The 6,389-nt window shown below is 35.6% G+C and overlaps 1 non-coding gene across 1 annotated transcript; it reads left to right on the top strand.

Annotated features, from left to right (window-relative positions):
* Positions 1 to 406: 406 nt before the first annotated feature.
* On the top strand, positions 407 to 478 carry TRNAG-ACC (transfer RNA glycine (anticodon ACC)). Its single transcript has one exon. It is a non-coding gene; the product is annotated as a tRNA-Gly (tRNA).
* The last annotated feature ends 5,911 nt before the right edge of the window (positions 479 to 6,389 follow it).

Here is a 6,389-nt window from a genome sequence, read left to right on the forward strand (position 1 = left end):
CAGGAAGGGTGATCACTCGTAATTCATCAGATATTAAATGACAAGATTGGTTTAACGCATTCTATATTTCTCATCCTGGTTGACATGCAACTATTTTACTTGTCCGAGAGTGCAAATCAAAATGGCATCTACTGCTGTGCTCACATTTCAGATCATCAAGGACTATAATAATGGAACAAATATTGTTAAATGTGCATTATTGAAACATTCACTTGCATCTTCATCACCATAATTAAATTAGTTGAAAGCATGCAATTGGATCATGGCATGATACTAAGTGCTTCATGTCTTTTGTGGAACTATACCAATATCTACAAGTTGAGAAGTTATAACAATTTGAATTAACAAATGCCTGCGTCAATATTCACCATCCAATCTGACTTGGTAAATACACTATGGAAGTCCTTCCCTGGTGGCTCAGATGGTAAAGAATCTGCCCACCATGCAGGAGGCCCAGGTTCAATCCCTGGGTAGGGAAGATCCCCTGGAGAAGGGAATGGCTGCCCACTCCAGTATTCTTGCCTGGAGAAGTCCTTGAACAGAATTCCATGGTGAGCTATAGTCCATGGGGGCACAAAAAGTTGAACATGGCTGAGCGACTAACAATTTCACTTTTCATGGAACTCCTGAAGCACTGGAATGGAGTCTTGTGGTTTATACTTCCGTTCATAAAAGATAGGCACACTCCTCCAAAGATGAAAATAGTGAAAAGACAGTCAAGAGTGCTAAAAGCCGTAAGATGATAAATTGTGCACTCTATTGCTCCTAAGATTATCGGCAGCTCAAACTACTACTACCAGCCCCAATAGCATCCTTAATGTTGGAGGAAATCATCTCTGATAGTCCTCCCTGCCAGAGACTATTTTGTCTTTGCTTATGTGTGTTTCATTGCTTATAATTACTGTCCTTTCTCTACCTGGTAAAATGTTTCTCATTATCTAGGTACTGTCCATGGGAAACAGTAACTGACTTGAGAGCAGAAACATGCTTTACTTATCCTTATAGGCCCAGTCCCCAGAGAATGGCATATATAGCATGCTTGTAACAAATGTTTATTGAATAAATAATTTGAATCAGGCAAACATGGGCTTGAATTCCAGCTGCAGATTTCAGTAACTGAGATTGAGTAAAACAGTTGAAATTTCTGAGCTTCAATCTTCTAAGTTGTAAAATCAGGAAAATCAAATTTATCTCTTCATAATTTTGAGGGATGTCTATATTAAATGCTTAGTATAGCCTAAAAATGGTATTTCCTTTTCCTTTCCCATTGTTCCTCTTTTTGTTCTTCTCTTCTTGGGTTTGTTTGTCTTTCCCCCAATTTCCTCTTGAGTTTTCTTTCTTTCTTTCTCAAATTCCCAGAGTCAGTCCAAAAGATGTGGCTACCTCCCTTTGACATATAATGCATGGTGTTCATGCCATCTTGGACTTCTTAACTGGTACCTCTCATTATGAGAGGTGGATTTCAGATGATAAAAATCTTGCAAAACACAATTTATTAAAAAATTTATTTGTGGAGCACAGATGTGTAATAGTAATAGTAACACTTTGATGTTCTGAGTGTGGATTTGCAAATTTCATGCCTCTTAAAGCAGTCAATGAAAGCATTATTTTGATAACCACCCTAAAGGAAATCTGAATTATATGCTAGATTTTTAAAAATAATTTTCCCAAAATCATTATCATATAGAAAATAAACTAGAGGACATAAACTAAGAAATGAAAAATGAGAAGATAGTTAGCAATGCATAGTTATTTAATAAATGTACTATGCTATTTTCTGGATTTTATTATATTTGTAATACTTTTTTAAATTTCCAATCTGATGTGTTTTTTCTTTCAAAATAAGTATTCCTTTTCATACGGAATTTTGTATTCTTTTTTAATACAGTGTAAAACTCTATTAGCTTCAGAGTACACCAATAAATGGAGAAGGAAATGGCAACCCACTCCAATATTTCTAGCCTGGAAAATTCCATGAACAGAAGAGCCTGCCAGGCTACAGTCCATGAGTTCGCAAATAGTAGGACACATCTGAGTGCACACACGTGACCAATAAAACCTGGATTCAATCTTATACAAACACTTTAAATTATTCATTTATAGTCTGTCTTCTAAATTGGATGGAGAAAGCTCCCTGGTACAGGAAGCCTGGCTTTCATGTTCACCTCTATATTCACTGTCTACACTTGAGTTCAAATTGTAGGCTTACAGACAGATAACATTTTCCATCTTTTAACATGATTATGAGGCATCTCATATCACAGTCCACATTGATTAGCTCCCTTAAGCTTTACTTCACATGAAATATCAAGACCAGGTATATCAAATTCTAAAATATAGTTGTTCTGTTGGGATGGTACCAATGCTTGCTTGCTAGAAATTATGAATTGGGGAGAAGATTGCTGCAGGATATTCACGCATCTGCCACTTGAGGTTGTGTGGTACATCTGGGTGTGCCCCATACACAGTGAGACATAACTTCTTTGGCTTATGCTTCTTTGGCTGTGGATTACTGGGAAACAATAAGAGCAGACCAACAGCATCTCATACAGTAATTAGGAACAGAGAGGCTTGTTTTGAGATCTTCTTCTGGAAATTGTTGCAAACTGGAAGGCACACCCAAAAACCTTTCCCTTGAACTTCCCTGTCTAGTGAGACATCAGCTAACAGCATAACTGGCTGAGCTGCTTCAGTTGGCACTATCTTCATTTAAGAGTAAATTATCCATACTCTCCTATTAAAAGAAGTTATACAGAATTTATCCATAGAAAACCATCATTAATGTTCATAATGATCTTCCAAACAAGGTAGAAAGAATTAACACATTTCATAGATAGGGAAATCTAGATACACAGGTTTTGTTCAAGGGCAGAAGTCTGAAAAAAAATACAAACATCATTTTCAATAAATTAATGTTTTGCCATGGCTTCCTCACTATCCTATTCTCTGCCTGCTATAAAGAAAGTGCTTTTTATGCCAAATGGTATTCCTAGCAGAAATAAATACTTTATAAATCCATTCCCTTTGAAACCTGCATTCAAGTAAAGTCACTCGTATTTTTAGAACATTTATGCTTTCTTACTCTAAAAAAATCATTTAAAGTTCTACTTATAGAGATCATATTTCTTCTTTACTGCCAAAAGATCACAAATGCCTACAAGGCAGAAAACTTCCTGTTGAACAAGGGAGATTAGATGAAGCTTTCAAGAAAAGATTAATTTGTCTATTGAAATGCAGTTGGTATTGCTTAAGCTGATGATTTTCTTAGCAGCCATTGCAATGAACGCAATATGACAATGTCACCAGCTTTAATAAGTGAACATTTTGGAACTACCAAAACACATTAGGCACAGTTTTTAAATAAAGTAAGCATTTACAAGCAACAAGAAAGCAAATGGTCATCAGTAAAATAATGTAACAGGAAGGAGAATATGAAAAATTGAAAGAGAGCTCTTGCATTTTTAAAAGTCAAATTCTCAAATAAAATCATCAGAGCTTTCTCAAATTGCTGATACGGGCATAGCTTACACATCTAATTACAAAGATTCCGTTGACCAAACCACATAAACAGAGGACTATTTGTCCTTATTTGTCCTTATTTAAGAAGATATGCAAACCACAAATTGCTCTGCAGTACTCTGAATATAGATAAGCTTGAATCTACTTTAGTTAGTCTATATACACACACAACTAAATAGATGATCTTCACAAGTTTAAACCTTTCAGACCCAATCCTGTTTCAGTGAGTTTTAGCTTACAATGTAATTGTGATCACATAGATGGATAAAACCTCAAATATCTCCAGTTAACTCTTGGGAACTGTCTTGTTTTTTTTTTTTTCCATGTACTTCACTCAGATAATCATGTATGGTCTAAAATGGCTTTTCTGCTCCTCAGAACTTTAGAAATCACTCAAGCCCCTTATATTAAAATGCCATCAAACAAAACTCTCCCACTCTCCCATGACCTTCACCACCACCATCTCCAATGAACTGAATTCTCCTGAAAAACGGATTTGAGCTAGTAGCCCTCAGTGCAGCATTTCCAGTTTCTGACTAAAAAATCTACAGAAAGCCTGAACATTTAAATGTACCCAAACAGAAACACTCATAAAAATACTCAAACCTCTTTTTGACTGACAATCTAAGCTCAGAATATGAGCAGGAGTTTCATGAAACTGCAGGCAGATGACTTCAAGTTAAGAAATTCTATAACAGATTGGCTTATGATGAACCTTTATAAGCTGGAGTAGCCCTGAGAGCATGGAAGAAAGTAAAGATAAACTTTATTGCTCATTCATTCACTGGTTTTTAACTCACTTGTTAATAAAGAGGGCTGTAGTATAAGAAGGAGAATTCAATAGAATTCTGGATGAGGAAGAAAAAGCAGGCCAGCTTAGTGCTTGAGCTGCTCCTGAGAAGCATCAAATAAAAACTAAGATGCTGTTTCCCCTGTTAAAGATGATAGGCAGGATTATAAATCATCAGGAGCATGGACTTCCAAAAATCCATATAGTATGGAGGGATGCAGCCAGAGAGAAGGCTGAAGGTCACAGAGAAAGGAGGCGTAAGCTTAAAGCTTCTATTTGGACCATGTTGATGCAGGAGAAAATATGGGATGTGAGGAACCAGTTTCCAAAGAGTGGTTCTGCAGCATTCCCTAAACCAGAGACAGAATTGCATAAAGGCCAAGCAATAAAAACCTATTACAACATCATCAGTCAAAGGCAAGAATCCATGGTCTCCTTGGTGAAAAGAACAGAAACCATAGGGCTATAGAGGGATAACAGAATGATATAAAAGGGAAGCATGCTAGTATAAAATAATTGAGTGAGATGCAAAGGCAAGAAGCGGATATAATCAGGGGATCAAGTAATATTGGTAAAACTTCAAAGAATTAAAATATCGAAATAAAAATCTCAGCCACTAAAAAAAATGAAATAATGCCATTTGCAGCAACATGGGTGGGCCCTAGAGAGTGTCATACTGAGTGAAGTAAGTAAGACAGAGAAGGAGAAATATCCTATGATATCCTTTATATGCAGACCTAAAAAGAAATGGTAAAAAGGAATTTATTTAGAAAACAGAAACAGACTCACAGACTTAGAGAATGAACTTATGGTGGCCAGGGGGTAATGGTGGAGGGAAGGGATAGTTAGGGAGTTTGGGATTGACGTGTACACAGCAGTATATTTAAAATGGATAACTAACAAGGACCTACTCTATAGCACAGGGAACATCGTTCAAAGTTATGTGGCAGCTTGGATGGGAGGGGAGTTTGGAAGAGAATGGATACTTATATATGTATGCTGAGTTGCCCTGTAGTCCACCTGAAATTATCACAATGATGTCAATCAGCTATACTCCAATTAAAATTATGACATATTTTAAAATAAATAAAAATAATAAAAATCTACATAGAGAAGTTTAGTGGTAAACGTGGACACCAGAAAATTGAACCCTTGAGGGTGATTTATGTGTTGGGGGAAGTGAGTATAGGGGGATTGTGAGGATGAAATCATGGAACAGATGTTGAGAAGTGTGGAGGGAAAAAAAAAATCCCACACCTGAGATGCAGCCCCACAGAGAGGACCAGGACAACTGGGCAGAGGAAGAAGCAATTTTATATTTGAAGAGAAAATTTAGCACATAAAATGTGTCTAAAGATGTTAGATAAAAGGGTATCTGAGTATTTGAGGCAGGACATTAAAAAATAAAACTAGACACTTCATGTGGAGAAGTATTAACTAAAATAATAGAGAAAAATTCTACATTCAAATATTTTTTTAAAAAAGAAGCAGAAAGATATGTAATAAGAGGCAAAATTAGACTATCATTAGACTTTCCTATCACATCAAATACTAGACTACATTAAGGAAACAGTCATGAAACTGTGATGAGAGAAAAGCTTGTGATCTATAAATTTTATAACTTACAAGTTTTCATTGATGTATTAAGCCAAAAGAAAGGATTTCTAAAGTAATGCAAAGTTTCAGAAAAAACAAACCACCCACAAGCTTACACCGGGGAAAAAGAGCTGAAGACATTCTCTAGCTAACACTGAAATGAGTCAAGATCAATGACTCAATAACAGGAAAGTATTTTATAAAACAGATGGCAGTTAGCACAGAAATTGGTAAGGGATAAAATTAAATTACTATCATAAATAATGTTAAGAAAAGGAAAGCAGACATCACAAATTATTATTGAGAGACTATATAAAAGTCATCATTGATAGCAACAATTGACGTCTAAATTCCAATACTAATATAACATGATGATAAAACGGCAGTAAAGTAGACAAAGTATGCAAAGCTGTTTCTTATAGAAGGCAAATAAAAAATCTTTTTCTGTTTAATAATGATAGAAATAAAGTTGTAAAACATATTA

Source organism: Bos javanicus, chromosome 6, assembly GCF_032452875.1.
Source record: "Bos javanicus breed banteng chromosome 6, ARS-OSU_banteng_1.0, whole genome shotgun sequence".
Classification (NCBI taxonomy): Eukaryota; Metazoa; Chordata; class Mammalia; order Artiodactyla; family Bovidae; genus Bos; species Bos javanicus.